The 20103-nt window shown below is 38.7% G+C and overlaps 1 long non-coding RNA gene across 2 annotated transcripts in view; it reads right to left on the bottom strand.

The window, feature by feature from the left end:
• LOC121059593 overlaps positions 1 to 20103 on the bottom strand; it is a 126757-nt gene that overhangs the window by 35334 nt on the left and 71320 nt on the right. For both annotated transcript variants that reach the window (XR_005814587.1, XR_005814588.1), the window contains exon 4: positions 11040 to 11101. This is a non-coding gene — a long non-coding RNA (uncharacterized LOC121059593). The remainder of the gene's footprint in view (positions 1 to 11039; positions 11102 to 20103) is intronic.

Genomic DNA, 20103 nt, shown 5'->3' with positions numbered 1-20103 from the left:
GTAAAGAGGAGGTAGGGCCTCAAAAAGTCAGGTTGGGCTAAGCACCTAGGAAGAATGTTATTTTCATGCCTAGGAAGAATGTTATTTTCGTGCCTTATACAGGAATCAAGTATCATACAGCTTTCTGTCAGGTAGACATGAATGAAAGACAAATCTTTCTGGTTATATTCAGTAGTATGAAGAGGTCAAATAGAACCTGCCACAGGAAAAAAAAATGATTCTGCCCCAAGGTAAAGTGGAAACCTGTCTGATATGTAGAATCATTCATCTTGCAGACCGAGAGGTGCAAATATACGTTCTTACTGAATGGAAAGAGTTGTTCATGCTATGACTATGACAGGGAACCTGAGCTTGTGATTAAAAGTCTTCTAAATTTCTCAAAAGATGAGTGATGGGTCTCTGGTCTCCACCCCTTCATTAAAGGAAAGAGCTACTGTTAAAACAGTTGAGATGGAAGAGCATGAGGCAGCACCGAAAAGCTCAGCCCTAACACATTGGTTTCATTTTGATGCTTCCTGCTTTCAGTATGAACTCTGGTGGATACTACAGTTTCTACAAGTCTTCCTTGGCAGCATGAATTGTGCAGTCAGTGTGGAGTAATACAGTTCATCATTTCAGAAGGAGACTTTCAGACTACCAGTGGTATCTTGGGTAATTGCAACAAGGAAGAACACTACAGGTACTAATGTAGATGTGTAGTGGTGTACCTTACTAGAAAGTTTCTTGTGATAATATCTAACCCTTGCCTACCAGTACATTGAGTAAAAGACTCATGATTGCTACTGTAGTAGGAAATCTCTCATGTCTAAATCTGCCAGAGAGGACTAGATTATAACAGGAAGTCTCCAGCCATCACAGAGCTAAGAGACAACGTATATATGTATGCCCAGTATATGACAGACACAGGCATGTTGGGAACCTGTGTACTCCTCAAGTCCTGCTGTCTCAGAAAAGCATTTGGAGGAATTCTGTGGAAAAAAAAAAAAAAATTAAAACTGAAGGGCGGAGTGTAGGTAGGTACTTGAGGTCAGGAACTCTTGGTTCCAGTTCTTTAGTTAATTTCTTAACAGATAGGAATGATAGACCAGCTGAGCAAAATAGACAGCCACAAAACACTGGACTCTAGTGAGCTTGCTCAGGCAATAGAACTGGTGCTAAATAAGTATTTGATGAACTATACAGAGACTTATTCAGTACCAGAGCCAAGGGGAAGAATTTAAACCCAAACCACTCTATGATTCTATGAATTTCAGATGCATGTTATGGGGCTTAAAACTATCCTCAGGCATGATGTCAGTGTCCTATAGCTGTGGCACACTCCTCTAGTCACCATGGCTGTATAGCTTAGTTCAGTTGACCATATTGGCTATCACCCTTTATAGCCCCCAAATTTATGTCTGTTGGATACTGATCCCTTCTTCTTAAAGGTGAAGAAGGGCTTTTTAAGTTGTCATACTCAGAAGAACTCTGTGTTATTTAGTAGTTCTGGAGATGAAACCACTGCTCTCAGCAGGAGTGGGATCTCAGCTACAAGGTGAAAGCCTTCCAGAAACTTCTCTGCTCCCACATAGAGAAGACAACAATGGAAGTTTCTAACATCCAGGGATAGAAAAAGGTGAGGGAAGAGACATACATACTTATTCACTGGGGCAAAGGTATGTTCCTCATTCAAAGCTAGCATTGGCACATCTGTGTGGCATTGCATATTATGTATACATATTATGTATATTAGAACAGTTGCTTAAAAAAGGCAGAGTAAAAATAAAAACAGGTTTTCAGGAATACCAGATTAATTTAATTCGAAAGAATCTCCAAATGAAAAAGAAATTTTTCAAAACTGGTCTACAGTTTTCATAATAAAAAGTTTTTTTCAAACCTGAACTTTAACTGCAAAGTTAATAATACTATCCAAGGAGCAACAAATGTGCTGAGCTACAAACAACACTTTCAGAAGACAAAGGAAACACTTAAAATATGTCACTAGCAGTTTAATCTAGTGTGACAATTTCAAATATAGTTCATCTTTGTATTTAAATTAGAACTGGCAAAAATGTGTAGGAAAACATAGGTAGACATGTTTCTAGTGTACATTTAGATACATATATTCAAATATTTATGAAAAAACTTTAGAAACTAATAAAAACTCAAAGTCCATATACCCTGCATATTTGATTGCTTCACACAGGATATGGTATTTCCTTTCAGCTGTATCACATACGCAAAACAATGAAGAGTACTAATAATGAAATAAACAGCAGATACAGTATAAAGTAGATTTTTCTTTTTGGGACTCTCATTTATACTAGATAATTTGCAATTAATACTTTATGAAAATTGCCTGTTTTGTATGCATGAGCAGACAAAAAGCTTCCTAAGAGCATCATTGTTTCCTTAACGAAAGATACAATGCCAGTGACATTATCAGCATTATACACTTGAACCACAGTTGGTGGAGACGACATCTTCTATAGTGTGCTGTCATGCATTTAGGGCTAAATCTTATTGCAGCAAGTGGATGTTTTGCCACTGAATTCAAAAGGAAACAGATTTGGCCCTCATTACTTGCCTCCATTTCTCCATCTAATTAAAGCATTTGAATGCTGACAGGTCACTGGAATGAATGCCCAATTAATTACTGATTTGTTCATCATAGCCACAGTCTGAATACAGTGAGTTTATACTTTAGACTCAAAATGATTCCTCCTTGGATATAAGCTGTGCTCTTAACAATCAGACTTTTTTGCATGGCACAAAAAAAAAAAAAAAAAAAAAATATTTTAACTTTCTACTTTCAATATATAGTAGGGATAACAGAAACTTTTCCTATAGCCTATGCAACATACATATCTGTTAAATACAAAGTACATGTTGTGCAGTATGTTGACTTTTCTGCCAGTTAAATTAACAAATATGCAAATTAAAAAGGATGCCAGAGCACTAAAGTAACATCTGCTAACCAAAGTAAGAAGTAATGATAATGATAATAAATAAGGAAAGACAAAAGTAAGTATTGTATGAGGTGGACTTTCATCCAGCTGTGCATTACCATAAAAGAGTTATGAAAGAAGGTTACCCTATTAGTAGTCGTTCTCAAACATGTTCAGAAAGCAATTTTTAAGCATCAAATATCATGCTTATCACAATGTGTTTTCTCCATTTTTGTTATATGGAAGTCCTTTAGGAATGCATCGGGAGAGCAGGGTGTTGAAAGTAAAATCGATTTTGTGAAGGATTTTGAAATGTGGATTTGTTCTTCTTAAGAACAACTGCCAGAAAACAAACCTACAAGGATCTCTTCTCTTTGCAAGGCAATTGTTACCCCAAGGCTGTCTTCCTAGAGGTCTTTACAGCATGAGCAGGATGGCTCTGAGGTCCCTGAAGCAGTTTGCTTGAAGAGCTGCCCCTGCTCATGGACTCTGAGCAGCCAACAACTCATCATGTGGCTGCCAAGGAGCTGGGCAAATGACCTTGCTGATAGGAGGGAAGCCAGCAAGACTTCCCTGGAATTGTTTCAGCTCCCTCCAGTCATAGGGTCTCACTGACTGAGGTGTAATTCAAACTATACACCACCCACGTTAGCAAAAACAATGCTTCAAGACAGGCACAGCTTACAACCAGTAGGGAGTTTTGTTTGCAGATTTATTGGTATGGTGGATCAATGTCAAGATGCCTTTAGATATTTATATATGTAGAGATTGTATTATCCTTATTACACAATGTCAAGATGTTGACTACAGTGAGCAGTACATGGGTGAATGCAACACTGACCTTGATGATTGTTCCACAAATTGGAAGTCAACAATCACCATTTAGAAGCAGAAATTGGATAAAGCCTGTGGCTAAATGATTATGACATTCCAACTCTTTCATTTTAACATTAACTTTAACTTCAGCATTGATAGCAAAACATTCTTTTTGTCTTCTTAGTGACTTTCACATGCTGAAACAATAGAACGAGCTAACTGCCAATAATGGTGTATTATGTATGGATGTGCGTATTATCACCTTCCTGTCTTCCCCTCTTATGTCCTTACTCTTCAAGGAAGTTTAATTATCATTTAGTGAAACCTTGCTCTGGAATAAAAGCTGTCTAAACTTTCTCTCAGGCAGTTTGCATGGTCAGTCCCTGAATGTAAAAACATGCCAACCATTTGGGTGTCATTCAAAATACCTTCTCTGTTCTTTCACTCTTCATAATATCCATCACCTTATGCATGGTCCTTCTAATCAGATTCCCTGTGGTTCTATCATTTACAGTTCACATGAAGGTAATACCAGCTCATTTCCAGCAATCCCTGACAATTAAATCTTCTATCTCATGTGATGAATTACCTCATTTTTCTTCCTTCTTTCCCAAGGAAAATTTATATAGTATCTGAGATGCTACTTGAAGAAATAGCATGGAGTAGTTTGCAGTCCTCCAATAGATCTAAGAACATTTAATATGGTACATCTTGAAATGCAAAATATTACTTTGCTCGTGCTGAAGAGGATAAATGAAAATAAGTATATAATGTACACAGAAGAGTTTTTTTTTTTTTTTCCAGACATATTCATTCATTGTCTAAATAGTGTGTGAGAAGTCTGTGAGAACTCAACAACTTTATAGTTTTGACTAATAGCAGAGTAACAGAAACATACTCAGATGGAATGAAATGGAGGCAGACTGACTATTACTATTCTTGCAGCTTTTAGAGCACATATATGGACTTCTCCCTTCTTTCCCTCTACTTCTAAAGTAAAGAAACAAAGCAGGCATTAACTTGCAATACAGGTCAGAGACCTCAACCATTAAATAGGTACAGTTTCACTTTACTGAAATAGTGTAACTCAAGACTCTAGCACTTCAGAAATGGTTCAAAATGGACAAAACACCAAGACGAATGAAGAGTGATTTCCGGTAGTCATATGAGTTACTAATAACTAATATGGCTTTCAGAAATCTTAGAAGATTATTTTTACTTCATTGTCCCAAAAGTGTCTATGTCCTTTATGCGATTCTTTTCTTTCATCTCAAGAAGGAATACAAATAATACAATTTCCTCTAGACAGTTAAAAAGTTGCAGGACAGTCCTAAAAATATGCATAATTTGGAATATCCTCCTTCAAACAAGAGCTTCATCACTTTCTCTATTCATGAATACTTTAATATGTCTGAAGAGTAATAGATCAACATTGTAACATTTATACTTTAGTTAGGGAAAAAAAAAAGCAAGATTAAGTTTTTCTAAATAAAGATTTTTTTTTCCAACTGTGAAAATATGGATTGCATGGATGACATATACTGACTTTCTATCTTTGCCTGAAAGTCAGTGAATATGGAACATCTAATGTTTCAATCAAGTCTAATATCCTTTAGAATTGTTCTTCCTTCTTGCTCAACCTAGGATTAGAAGAACAAGTATCTGAGAACTATGGAAGACTCTTCAAACAGAACTGCAAAAGGAACCTTACCAAAAATAAAGAAAAAATCATTTTTTTGCCTCATTTCCCAACCAGTTTTACAGACTCAGTAAATTCAGAAGCTTTGGAAACATTTCAGCTATTCTTCCTAAATGTCAAGGTACTTATCCATTTTTTTTGGTTTGTTCATGTTAAATGCGAAACAGACATTTCCTCCATCTCCATTTATAAATCTGTAATCACTCTTATGTTACTTGTTAATACAGTAACCACTTTTTTATTGTACCAGGACTAAGAGAGTAGTCTGTGTCTAAGTAGACTTAAGTATTACTATTCCAAAAGTACAATTTAGGTCGCTTAGAATATTCCAAAAGCATCCAGTATTTATTTACGCTCAAGCAACAACAGTGGTCAAAATATTTTAGAATCCATAAGGAGCAGGAATATGGAAAATATTATTGTGTATTTATATAAATCAATGATACAGATTCAAATTAATACTGGATTCAGTGTTGGGAACTTTGGTTTTCAATAAGGAAAATAAGAAGGAAAATAAAAACTGTCAGAATAGTTGGTAAAATAATGTGTAGTGGAAAAATACATGTGGATAATTTTTGTCTTGTAGAAGAGGGACCACCTAAAAAGTTATACAAAATAATATATGGTATACATGGGATAAGAAGCTTCTATTTATCCTGTTCAATCGCAGTACAAAAAAATAAGAGACATTCAACGAAACTAAGAAATGGCAATACTCAGCTGTTAAAAATGTCACCTTTTCAACATAAGGTACCATTAGTTTCAAAACCTGATTATCACAAGGTAATAGTGAAAAGATCAGAATTGAAGTTCTACATATTAAAAATAAAGAAAAGGGTAATGGAAAGGAACTGGGTTCCTTAAGTATTGCATAAACAACATTTTGGCAAACGGGCTTTAAAAGGAAATACTTGTCTTGGGAAGGATTGTCCCATATTTATTCATTGTAGGCAATATTCCTGCAGCTTTTTTAAAGCCAACTAAAACCAATGAGTGAAAAGATCTTGCTTTTGCTTTATTATTATTATTATTATTTTCCAGTATAATTTCTGTGAACCCTTATTTCTTTAGTATATTGAATCTTTCCAACCTTGGTGGATTTTACTTAAAATCTGACCAAATTGATGTAACAATTCCTCATTAAAATACAAGAAAAATTGACTCAGCTTTCATAAAATGAGAATGGGAAAAATACACTTTCTTTCCTTGGAAACAATGGTCATATGATTTACCAGTTCTACAGCAAGTGAAGAAAAGTGAACTAGGTGAAAACACTTGATTCAACACAGTACCTTTCAAACAATAGTTTCTTGAAGATCTTGTACAAAAATAAATAAATATATATATATATATATATAATAGACTGTTGTTTTTGTCCTGACTAGAACAGGAATCCAAGCTTATTTTCAACAATTTTCAATGTGAATTCTGTGAACTAATGAACATTTACAGGTACAAGAGAAACAATGGAGGACAGAGAGAAATTAAGATTTCTATTCCCTACTGACTTTGACTTTGTAGACTCTCTTCTTGATTGTGACTTTTTCTATTGGAGTTGTAATCATTAATGTAAGCTAATCTATACATAATTAGAAGTACCTCCATTTAACAGTTCACATCTTGCATATGTACTCACACAGAAAGAGCCTTTAAGACAGCAGAAACCATGGAAAGCAGTCTGACTAACCTGAAGTATAAATACTAAACTGTTCAAAGGACACAAGATGTAGTGTTCTTCTTGACAAACTGGACAGTACTTTCAGAAACATTTACATTTGTTTTTATCCTATTGTTATTATGGTAATAATCACACACTTTAATATTATATTGACAGAAATCTTTGAAAAATTTACCTGTTTCACACAATCATTGTATCAGAGTAATTAAGATGGGAAGAGACCTTAGTAGATCTCTTGTCCAGCCTCCTGCTCAAAACAGGGTCTGTAGTAAGATCAGACCAAGTTGCACAGCTGGGCTTGAAAATATCCAGGGATGGAGACTCTACAGCCACTCTGGGAGACCTGCTTGACTGCCCAACTGTCCTCAAGGAAAAAAAAAGTTCCTCCTTACATCCAATCTTAACCTCTCTTTTAATTTACACCTTCTGTTTCTTGTCCTCCCACCATGTGCTGCTGTGAAGATCTTGGCTCTGTCTCCTTAATGACTCCCTTCTAGATATGGAAAGGTTTCTATGAGGTCTATCAAGGCAATCTCATCTTCAGGTTGAACAAGCCCAGCTCCCTTTCTGTTACCTCATTTAACAAGTGCTCCAGCCACCAACCATTTCGGTGGTTGTCCAACAAACTTGCTCCATTTTTTTGGATATCTTTTCTTTGGGGGTGGGTGGAGGAAAGGACTGAATGCAGTACTCTAGATGTGATCTAGCAACTGCTGAGATGGATGGATAATCATTTCCCTTGTTTTGTTGGCTACACTGTAGTTTGTACAGCTTGTACAGAGACTTTTCCACAGAGATGCTCCCTAGTTAGTCCATTCCCAGCCTCCCTTCTCAGGTGTAGGATTTTGAAGTTCTACCAATATTGTGTTATAAACTTTTCTTGTTTATGAATCACAGAATGGTTAAGGTTGTAAGGGAACTCTGAGGGCTATCTTGTCCCACTTCCCTCTGATTAGAATGACCTAGTGCAAGGATAGAGACTCCACAGTCTTTCTGGGCAACCTGTTCTATTGTTCAGTCACCCTCACAGGAAGAAAGTGTTTTCTGATGTTCAGAGGGTCTTGATGTTCAGAGATCCTGTGTACCAGTTTGTGCCCATTGCTTCCAGTACTGGCACTGGACATCACTGAAAAGAGCCCGTCTCTGACCTTTTTGCACTCTCCCTTCAGGTATTTATAGAGATCGATGAGACCCTCTCTCAGCCTTCTCCTCTCCAGGTTGAACAGCCCCAGCTCTCTCAGCCTTTCCTCATAGGAGATATGCTCCAGACCTTGATCATCTTGGTGGCCCTCCCTTGGACTCTATCCAGTATGTCCAGGTCTCTCTGGTTCTGGGGAGCCCAGAACTGGGCACATTATGTATGGTGTCACAAGTCCAGAGGGGAAAGCTCACCTCCCTGGACCTGCTGGCAATACTTTGCCTAATGCAGTCCAGCATACAAACTTTTATGTATCTTGTAGGCATCAACTTTAAATGAGTTTTGGCTTTCCTAGCACCATCATTATGTGCCCAAATTTTATAAATTCATTCTTTGTATCCTGTCCCTATTTTCATCTCCCATAGTCTACATTATTATTATTATTATTATTATTATTATTATTGTTACACTGAAACTCAGGGGTGAGTTCCCTGTTTAGCCAACCTAATCTAATATCTCTACATTTTTCCTGGGTATCATGATGACCTATACTTGTGCATGGAGGAGGTTGTCCTTGCAGACCTGTCAGCTTTCCAGAGTTCATTCAGCCTTCAGAGGTGCTTCTCATGGTATCCCACCAAACAGTTTCCTGAATAAGTTGCATTCAGCTTTCCTGAACTCCAGGGTTTATATCTGGGTACTCACTTTCCTTGCTTCCCTTAGGATCTTGGGCACCACAATTTCATAGTTACTACAGCCAAAGCTGATGTTGATCGTCTTGCCCCCAAGAAATTTTTCCTTGGCTGTGAAGAGCAGAACTACCTGAGATTTAAAAGATCTCATTGTTTTAAGAGGTAGTGTGCACACATGAGCTATGACTCCAATTAATACTCATGTGATGTTATGTTGCAGTCTTATTATGTACCAATAAGTCAGTATCCCTAAAATTCTTGGGACAAGCCCAATCTTCTCAATGAGATAAGAGGAGGGGCTGGCATGAAAATACCCTAATGTTAACATCACTGGAAATGTGCCCCCTGCTTAATTATCCTCAACATTAAAAAGTTCACATGCAAAAATACCAAATGGAAAATTAAATGAGGATTTACATGATTCCTATGATCGTGTTGGTTCTCATAAACATTTTTTTTTTTGCATGTACAGTCTTAGAAAAAAAAATCTAGGAAATCATAGGAAAACTTTTGCATCGACTGACATTCTAGTGGAAGTTAAAGTAAATCAGTATTATTTTGAGACCGATTTTTTTCTGACTAATTTCCTCACTTCTCAGCAGGTGAGCTCTATTGCCAGTTAGAGTCTCACAGTGTTCAGCATCCATTCTGATGCAAACCTAAAAAGGCAAGTCTCTTGCTGTCTGGGGACAATGAAGTCATTAATCAAAATCACTCTCCATCTCCACTGATGATGGAAAAAAAAAAGTCTGCCTACTATCAGGGTGGAAAACTAAACTAGAATTGCTGGGCTATGTCTTCAGAAGAGGAACTAATATGAAACAAGTTCTAGGGAAAATGATAGGAAGTGAAGCACATCTCTGAAACTCAGTATCCTGGGGTTGACCTTTGGGCTTCATCGTAATTTAAGGTAGCTTTAAGGCTACTATGAGGTATTGTTAATTATAAAGAGCCATGAGAAGTCCTTCTGATGGTAGGCAATACCCGGGGCACAGAAACTCGCAGTAAGTTCCTCTCTGGAAGTCATACCACATTGTTGAAGTGGAACTTGCCATGAGGAAAAAGGGAAACAAACAAACAAACAAACAAACAAACAAAACACTAGCCTTGCATTATTACAGTATTCCTGTACATCAGATAACTCCTCATATAGATGACTAAGCTGACTTTAAGGCTGCTTTGTGCTGCTACTGTTGCACAGAACAGGATGAATTCCACCAAGGATCTGTTTTATAAGTATTCTGAGGAGATAATGTTGAACTCTTCAAAATGTTTTAACCAGGAATTCTAAAAGATGTGTGAAATTCTACACACATGTTATTGGTCTGCTACAGTTTCTACTCTGACTGGTCAGTGGGATCTTACAGCTGCCTATATTGGAAAAGTCCAGCAAGACTAATAGCGAGTGAACGACTGGGACTCTCTGCAGAATATCTTTATCCACTGCAGGAATCATCTGCATGCAAGTAGGATGGGGAAGGAAAAACCACTAATACAGAGATTTAGATGCATTATCCCTTCTTCCTCTGCCACCTTTCTGACTTGAACCAGTCTCCTTACAGGCTTTTATGTAAGTCAAAACACTGAGTCACCTAGGTGAGCTTTTTTGTAGCATTTTCTTTCTGCTGACCAGTTATAAATATGAGACCTAAGGTAAGATGAAACTTGCTGGGCAGACTCACCAGATTTTGCAGAGCTTAAACTTTCTTCGATTAAACAAACCAAGAAACAAACAACCCCTTTTAAAACCTCAAGAAAGCAAAGTCTTCCAAAAAACTGTGGATTGGCAGACTGCTGAGAAGTTATTTCACCACAGTGCTAACCCTGAAGTATGATGACAGTTTTAATGCCAATGCTGTGAATTATTTCAGGCATAATTCCTTTAATGGGGGCTTGGGTGGGGGCTGAAATGACCAAAATATATGAACTTTTTAACAGTATTGCTGGAAGAAAGCCCTATCTATACTTTTCAGTCTACATTCTGACTCATGTATAAATGGTTAATTCCTAAAGTGATATATGTCTTATCAAACAAGAAAATAACATGCTCAGTTTGACAAGGCCAAGGGAAAAAATGACAAATACTTACATGAAACCAGGAGTATTATCCAAAAGGGCAGTAAATTCTCAGCAGATTACTCCATAGTAGAGCTGTACCAAAACAAAAACAATGCATCAAGCCCAGTTTTGGGGATGAGTCCTGAAATGCACTGATCTCACTGAAACCACTGGGATATGCAAGGCCCACCACCTCTAAAGATCTGGCCTTGAATTTTAAATCAAGTCTTTCATTTTACTTGCAAGTGCTAATGCCAAAAAACAAGCAAAAAGGAAAATGATGTTTTGGTCCCTCAGGATTTCCTTGAAGAGATTACCTCAGGCTTGATACTTTTTTTATCCTTGGGATGGGATACTAGGACCTATAAGAAAAGTTAAATTTGATCCAAAATACTTGATAAATTGAAAAAGCAAATTATGAACACAAAATTTTGTTTTAAACTGTACCTTTTTCTTACTCTGTAGCTTACTTTTTGACTCTGAAGATCTGATCTTTTCTAAAGTGTATGACCTATATTGTTGTCATGCTTTCACATGGCTAACTTGTGTTTGGTTTTTGTATTTTTTGTTTTCTGCAAATGTATTTTCTTATATTTGCTATCTTCTTATTTGAATAAAAGATCATTTAAAAAGACAGGGGGAACTCATGATAAATAGCATTTCTATTGATTGTATATAACCTGGTTATATTGTATTGTATGTCACCTGGTTATTCAGGGAAGTAAAAACAAAGGCCAGCTGCGAAGAATTACAGAAGAATTCTACAAGACTGAGGCAAGATACTGCAGATGAATTTCAGAACAGATGAATTAGAAGTGATGCATTTGGGATAAACCAAACAGAACTGTATAAATGCTGTGCAGGGTTATGAACTGACTATTATTACCCTGCAATGAGAACCTGAATTTATAATAGTGAAACTGTCAGCTCAGTGCCCAGTTGAAAGGCACTTCACTGTGCCCTTCCAGGAAACTGAAACTGGATCTATTAGGAGAGCAATACAGAAACAAACCATGAAACATTATATATTCAGCTAGGTAACTCTACCGTGCACTTGCATTTTGAATACTGTGTGTATTTCTGGTCCTTCCACTTCAACTAGAACATAGTAAAGCTACAAAAAGTTCAGAGAAAGTTGATAAGAATGACTGAAGTTATGGAACTGATTCTATACGAGGAACAATTAATTACCCAAGCATTCATCATCCTGGAAAGGAAATGCCTAGTTGGGGATACTATATCAGCTGATAAAATAAACAGCAGCAGAAAGTGAGTAACTAGGAAATGATAATTCCTTGCGTTTTCAAGTACAAAAGGTTCACAATGCCAAAATGAGATGGTTCTTCAGGCTGCACAGTTAGCCTGTGGAGCTTCTTGCAAGATTTGTGGATTCCAGAAATTTTACATTAGTTTGAAAAGCAACAGGAACTCCCTGTATAGATATCTATCTTTATAAAAGATAAATCCCTAACAGATTTTTGCACAGAAAGATCCAATCTCTAAACTACAAACTGTTGTAGATTGCAAGGGTATTCTGAGGAATACCTTCTTCAGGGTATCACAGACATAGATATTAGTGCACCAGGGGAGGTTCAGGCTGGAAATTAGGAGACATTTCTTCTCAGAAAGAGCAGTCAGGCATTGGAACGGGTTGCCCAGGGAGGTGGTGGCGTCACCATCCCCAGGGTGTTCAAGGAAAGGTTGGACCTGGTGCTTAGGGACATGGTTTAGTGGGTGACATTGGTAGGGTGATGGTTGGACCAGGTGATCTTGAAGGTCTTTTCCAACCTTAATGATTCTATGATTCTAATCCCTTTGCAGCTGCCACAGCCACTGTCAAAGATATCATGGTATTAGAACAAATGGCTTTTACTTGGATGCAGTAGAGACAAGCTCACATTTTAAAGAATTAATACACAGGTGTCATTATCAACAGAAATATATTTTGTCAGGTTCTTAGAGCTATATTTTGAATATCAGCAGCTGTAAAACTTTTTCTGGGTATGATGCTAATTACCTTTTGAAAATAAGATTAAATGACAAATCTAGCCATGCCTTTGCTTCCTGTTTCTTAGCCAATTTTTGATCCACCAAAAGGCTTATCTGTCACTACCTGTTTACCAAGTTTACTTAATAACTTCTCATAGACTGACTTCATCAAAAGCCTTCTGAAAGGCTAGATACATTACATATGAAAAAATCCTCTCTAGGCAGTGTTTTATTAATTAACATAAATCCATTGTGTTAGAGAGAGAAGTCAGCAGTAATTCATGACTTTAATTGACAAAAGCTACTCTAAACAAAGATTAATATCAGGAGTTTGTTATAATTGAAGTTTATACAATCTTTCTTCACAATTTTTCTCCTTCTAAGTTCAGCAAAGGCATCCCAGACATCATTGCTTATCTCTTCAGGCATAGTACCTTTCTCTGTACCAGCCTATATGAAAGCCATGTGATTATTCTGTGCTGTACTATGTGAACTCTGCTCCAAAACTGTGGGCAATATCATGTGAAAAGACAATGCTGGTATGTTTATACTGAGCTTTAGAGCTCAATGTTCATAAATTCACATGCCAGTAAATAGGCAACAAAAATTTGAACTTTCTGTGGCTGGGGTTGTAAACTTCTTTAAAAAGACAATAGGGAGCCGTTTTTATGCAGCTGATTGCAACAGCACTTGGGTTCTTCTGTCTATAAGTGAAATAAATACTGAGTTGTTAGTGCATTGAGGGAGATCTGAATGTAAGTTAATTGATTGGTGGGTGATGGAAGAGATGAGGAAATGGGAAGGAATGATGGTCAAGAACAGTTAGCTGATATTTTTTTTTCTTAACTTCTGTTTACAATATTTTTTTATTTTTTGGGTGGGGTCAAAATACAAAGAGGAAGCAAGTATAACACTTAGTCCCTTCACCACTTTCCTTCTGACCTTTTTTTTTTTTTATACACAATTCACATAAAGTAATAGATAGTAGCATAGTTTAAGAAAAAAAAAGTCATTTGACCACAGAAGAACTACAAAAAGAGATGCAACTACTCTTGTCACAATAAATAATTAACAATAACTACACAAAAAGCCCCCCCCCCCCAAAAAAAAAAATCAACCCCAATGTTCATTAAGAACTGGCTTGTTATAACGTAGGCTATTAATTTGAGGATTTCATAGGACAAAAGTCAAAGCTGTGCCATTGCTGTTAATCTGCCCCAGTGAGGACTGCCAACACAATTCACAGTGCAAGAATGATCAGAAGCAGACATCCTGGGATACTTAGAAAACAATTTTGCAGCTTCAACAATAGACAGGCTGACAAAATCACCATGAAGCAAAGAAACCCAGGAAAATGAAAACCATATTCCTGCAGGACATGCAATTCCTTTTGGCCTGCCTGTAAACAGGGAGGGTCCAGGTGGGGGATGGCATGGGGTTGTTGGAAGAGTCTGTCTTCCCAGTTTTGCCTTGCAATGTCTCTGTGCGAGGTGGCATGGCCAGGGCTAGCAACCAAGCTGGTGGTGCATGAGGTGGCCACCCTGCTGGGACATATGTGTCCCTTACAGCATTCACACTGCTCACATCCCACTTCCGTGACAAATGCAAACTGGGTTGTCCCATCCAAACACATCAACTTCATTAGCAGATGTGTGCTGACTGGCATGTGACATTTAGCAGCTCTGTAGTCCGTCTTCCTGCCTCCAGTAACTTCTGGTTTTGTTGTTGTGTCTGGTTAGGGAATAGACAGGGAGGTGGATCTAATCTGATCTAAAATGTAGTGGGAAGGAATGAAATAACTTCTTATGACCCAATTTCCAAAAGTAGAGTCACATTAACAGCAATCTCACCTATGCTGTGAGCCTGCTGGAGGTCTGCAAGCCCTTGAACTGCTCTGTGTAGCAGATTTCTTGAGCCCCATGTGCTTTCTTTGCAGGAATGAGCAAGGCAGTGTGAGCAACAGGGGAAGCCCATCTCTGTATAGGTGTTTCTGACTCCCAGCTATCCTTGTGCTTGGGAAAACTAAGGAAATCTACAACCCTCTGCACATCTCACAAAGCAGAGTAGTCTCAAAACAGCTCTCCAGCCCATATCACTAAAAAGGTGGGAGTAACTTGCAAGGCTTATGATGTGTAAACCTAAAAACCAACAAGGTCTGCCTTGAAGAAGGGTGGTCTACAGTGCATCAAGACGTAATGCTGGAACATGAGTGTCTCAGAAAGGATGAGATTTTGGAACCTATGGGAAGCTGTTTAAGCTAAGAGAATCTTCTGAGTACTTTAAAAGCAGACATCCATCTTCAACATACTCCATTTACTCGACTGAATTGGCTGTTCCAATCAGTTCTGAGTTTTTATTCCTGTTTCCTAAACAATGTGCATTGCTAAACTTAAGTAACTCTAGAGCTTGTTACTTTAAAATCAGTATAGGGAAATCTTCCAATCAACAAGAATTGTTATGATCCAAAACACAGAAAAAATAAAGAACAAGAATAAAAAAGAAGGTGCAACTCTTAAAACTACAACTGAGTCATGACCTAGCATTTTTTCCATCTTACCTTTGAACTTTCTAGGTAATTCTGTACTATGACCATAGAACTGTTTAAACAAATACATTTAAATATAAATACTTAGGACAAATTACAGTTATTGAGAGTTAGGTATAGAATCTAATCAGTTGGCATTTTATAGGGTTGGTTAGCAGACTCCTAATGTTAATTCTAAGTGCTAGTTTATGATGCTAGAATTCAATCTTATTGTAAGATAGGACTGCAGTCACTGGGGATGAAGAAAACTTATTTATTTCACTGATGGGTAAAGTTCAGTAGCTATGGAGAAAAAAATATATGCTAAAAAACTTTTTCAGTTGCCCTGGTTTATATAACATTTCTTTTTTTTTTTTTTTTTTCACTGCGTCTTACTGTATTTTCCATGTTTTATCAGGTTCTTTCCTGACAATAGTCTTTCTTAGCTATTTTATTTACTAAAATGGACATAAAAGTAAGAGTGAGACATGGGAGATATTTCAAAATATAATCTTCATGATATATGCATTAAAACTAAAAGGAGAATGATAAGGATGTATGGTCCTTTTTGATTGACACATGTAAGTCAAGGATGAAGAAGAAGAAAACTAATTGCCATGGGACAACAAAAGCATAAGCACATACCTGAGATATACTTCAGGACGTGCTTGACTGATTGTTAGCATAGACCGAAGAGCAAAGACACCTTCACTGCTTTGTCTTTTCCCACCTGGATACTTCTAATAGAAGCACAACTACCAAACCCTCGAGAATATAAATGGTCAGTGCTTTGTCCTTCTTTGGTGGTTTCTTTCACCAAAAAAAAAAAAAAAAAAAAAAAAAAAAGGTTACTGACATTTGTTCAACTATATCTATCTGATTTTCAGAGAAAAGAAGGCTGAGAGGTGACCTCATTGCTCCCTAAAACTTCCTGAGGAGGCAAAATGGAGAGGGAGGTACTGATCTCTTCTCCCTGGTAACCAATGATAGGACATACAGAAACAGTACAAAGCTGCACTAGAGGAGGTTCAGACTGTATATGAGGAAAAATTTCTGTACCCTGAGGGTAGTCAAACACTGGAGCAGGCTTCCTGGAGAGCTGATTGATGCCTCATGTCTGTCAGCATTCAAGAGACATTTAGATAACACCCTTAAAAATATGCTCTAAATCTGAGTAAGCCTTGAAGTGGTCAGGTAGTTGGATTTGGTGATCTTTGTAAGTGCCTTCTAACTCCTCTTCTCTTCTCTTCTCTTCTCTTCTCTTCTCTTCTCTTCTCTTCTCTTCTCTTCTCTTCTCTTCTCTTCCTCTTCTCTTCTCTTCTCTTCTCTTTCTCCTCTTCCCTTCTCTTCTCCTCTTCTTTCCTTCTCTTCTCTTCTCTCTTCTCTTCTCTTCTCTTCTCTTTCTCCTCTTCTCTTCTCTTCTCTTCTCTTCTCTTCCCTTCTCTTCTCTTCTCTTCTTTCTCTTCTCTTCTCTTCTCTTCTCTTCTCTTCTCTTCTCTTCTCTTCTCTTCTCTTTGCTCTCCTCTCCTCTCCTCTCCTCTCTTCTCCTCTCCTCTCCTCTCCTCTCTTCTCCCGTTCCGTTCTATATAAATACCTTTTCCTTCCATACATATTCATTTTATTTATTATGCTCTACAGACATTAATTTCAACACAAAAATTGAAATATATTTTGTAGTTTTGTATAATTGATTGAAGAAATAATAATGACCAAGAGCAAACAAGATTTTAGTCAGTAAACTGAAATGCATAATAAATCCTTAAAGACAAAGTATTGAGATCATATGTATAAGCTTTTTCTAGAGTACTGGCCCTGTTCAAATATACAGAATAGTTATACAGCTAGCAAGTAATTTATATCATCTATGAGAAAAATCTAAAATTTCTGCAAGTAAACATCAGCATTTAAGTAACTTCACTTCCTGAAATAAAGATTGAAATTTATCCTTTTTAGACAACAGGGAACAAAAATATTGAAAACATTTTATTTGGGAAGTGCAAATTAGTTCATTTCTAAAGAATACAAAAGTAGCCTTATTTAGTTGGATTTAAGCTTTGGTTTCTCAAGCATCACTTTTTTCTGATAACTTCTTTCATGATAACTTCTTTTTCATGATAACTTCTTGGTGCAGGTGCTAAGGGAGCCAACTAGGAAAGGTGCCCTCCTTGATCTGTTGCTGGAAAACATAGAGGGTCTTGTGGGAGACGTGGCAATTGGCAGCCGTCTCAGTCATAGTGACCATAAAGTGGTTGAGTTTAAAATTTATGGTGACAGAAGGAAAACTGCCACCAAAACTTCAGCCCTGGATATGGGGAAAGCAGACTTGAGGCTGCTCAGGGAACTAGTCAGCAAGGTCCCCTGGGAAGCTGCTTTTGAAGGCATAGGCGTCCATCAGTGCTGGTCAATCTTTAAGCACTGCCTCCTAAAAGCACAAGATCAGGCGATTCCAAAATATCGGAAGGCAGGCAGGCGGGGCAGAAGGCCGGCCTGGCTGACCAGGGATCTTCTACTGGAGCTTAGCTGGAAAATGAAAGTGTACGGCTACTGGAAGGAGGGTCAGGTGACGAGGAAGGAACACAGGGATGCTGTTCGTGTTTGTAGGAGAAAATTTGTGGGGCCAAAGCCCAACTAGAGTTGAAGCTGGCCATGTCTGTGAGAGACAATAAAAAAGTTTATTTTAGATATGTGAACAGAAAAAGGAGAACCAAAGAAAACATAGATCTGCTACTTGACGGGGAAGGTCTCCTCACAGACAATGACATAGGCAAAGCAGAGACGTTTAATGCCTTCTTCACCTCTGTCTTCAATGCTGATGATGGGCTTCAGGAGCCAGGGTGCCCTGAGCTGGAGGACCATGATGGTGGGAATGATAAACTCCCTACCGACACTGAAGGTGTGCGGGATTTGCTGCTCCACCTGGATCCATACAAGTCCATGGGTCCGGATGGGATCCATCCCAGGGTGCTTAAAGAGCTGGCTGATGTCATCGTGGGATCTCTCTCAATTATTTTTCAACAATCTTGGGAATCTGGAGAGGTCCCAGTGGACTGGAAGCTGGCAAATGTCGTCCCAATTTTCAAGAAGGGTAAGAAAGAAGACCCTAGCAATTACAGGCCTGTCAGTCTCACATCAGTACCTGGTAAAATTATGAAGAAGATGATTCTTGAAGTCATTGAGGCACACCTGGGGGACAATGCAGTCATTGGTCCCAGCCAACACGGGTTCACGAGGGGTAGGTCCTGCCTAACAAATTTGATTTCCTTTTATGATAAGATCACCCATCTAGTTGACCAAGGGAAACCAGATGATGTGATCTTTTTGGACTTCAGCAAGGCTTTTGACATGGTTTCCCATAGGATCCTACTGGACAAAATGTCCAGCATATAACTTAACAAAACCATCATACGATGGGTGAGCAATTGGCTGACGGGCAGGGCTCAAAGGGTTGTGGTTAATGGGGCCACATCAGGCTGGCGGATGGTCACTAGTGGGGTCCCTCAAGGCTCCATTTTAGGGCCAGTCCTCTTCAATGTCTTTATAAATGATTTGGATTTAGGACTAGGTGTTTTGAGCAAATTTGCTGATGACACCAAAATTGGAGGAGTTGTGGACTCTGATGAGGGTGGAAAGGCCTTGCAGAGAGATCTGGACAGATTGGAGAGCTGGGCGATCACCAACCACATGAAGTTTAACAAAGGCAAGTGCCAGGTCCTGCACCTGGGACAGGGCAACCCTGGCTATATGTACAGACTGGGTGATGAGACACAGACACAGACACAGATTTCTAGGTTGGAAGAGACCTCAAGATCATCGAGTCCAACCTCCGACCTAACACTAAGCACTCCACTAAACCATATCGCTAAGCTCTACATCTAAACGTCTTTTAAAGACCTCCAGGGATGGTGACTCCACCACCTCCCTGGGCAGCCCATTCCAATGCTTAATAACCCTTTCGGTAAAGAAGTACTTCCTAACATCCAACCTAAAACTCCCCTGTCGCAACTTTCGCCCATTCCCCCTCATCCTGTCACCAGGCACGTGGGAGAACAGACCAATCCCCACCTCACTACAGCCTCCTTTAAGGTAACTGTAGAGAGCGATAAGGTCTCCCCTAAGCCTCCTCTTCTCCAGGCTGAACAAGCCCAGCTCCCTCAGCCGCTCCTCGTAAGACTTGTTCTCCAGACCCCTCACCAGCTTGGTCGCCCTTCTCTGGACTCGCTCGAGCACGTCCATGTCCTTCCTGTAGCGAGGGGCCCAAAACTGAACACAGTACTCGAGGTGCGGCCTCACCAGAGCCGAGTACAGGGGCACAATCACTTCCCTAGACCTGCTGGCCACACTGCTTCTTATACAGGCCAGGATGCTGTTGGCCTTCTTGGCCACCTGAGCACACTGCTGGCTCATATTCAGCCGACTATCAACCAATACTCCCAGGTCCTTCTCGGCCAGGCATCTTTCCAACCACTCATCTCCCAGCCTGTAACTCTGCTTGGGGTTGTTGCGCCCCAGGTGCAGGACCCGGCACTTGGCCTTGTTGAACTTCATACAGTTGACCTCAGCCCATCGCTCCAGCCTATCCAGA

This window comes from Cygnus olor, chromosome 1, assembly GCF_009769625.2.
Source record: "Cygnus olor isolate bCygOlo1 chromosome 1, bCygOlo1.pri.v2, whole genome shotgun sequence".
In the NCBI taxonomy this organism is placed as follows: Eukaryota; Metazoa; Chordata; class Aves; order Anseriformes; family Anatidae; genus Cygnus; species Cygnus olor.
Note: the sequence above shows the minus strand (reverse complement) of the source record. Positions and strands in the feature narration are given on the sequence as shown.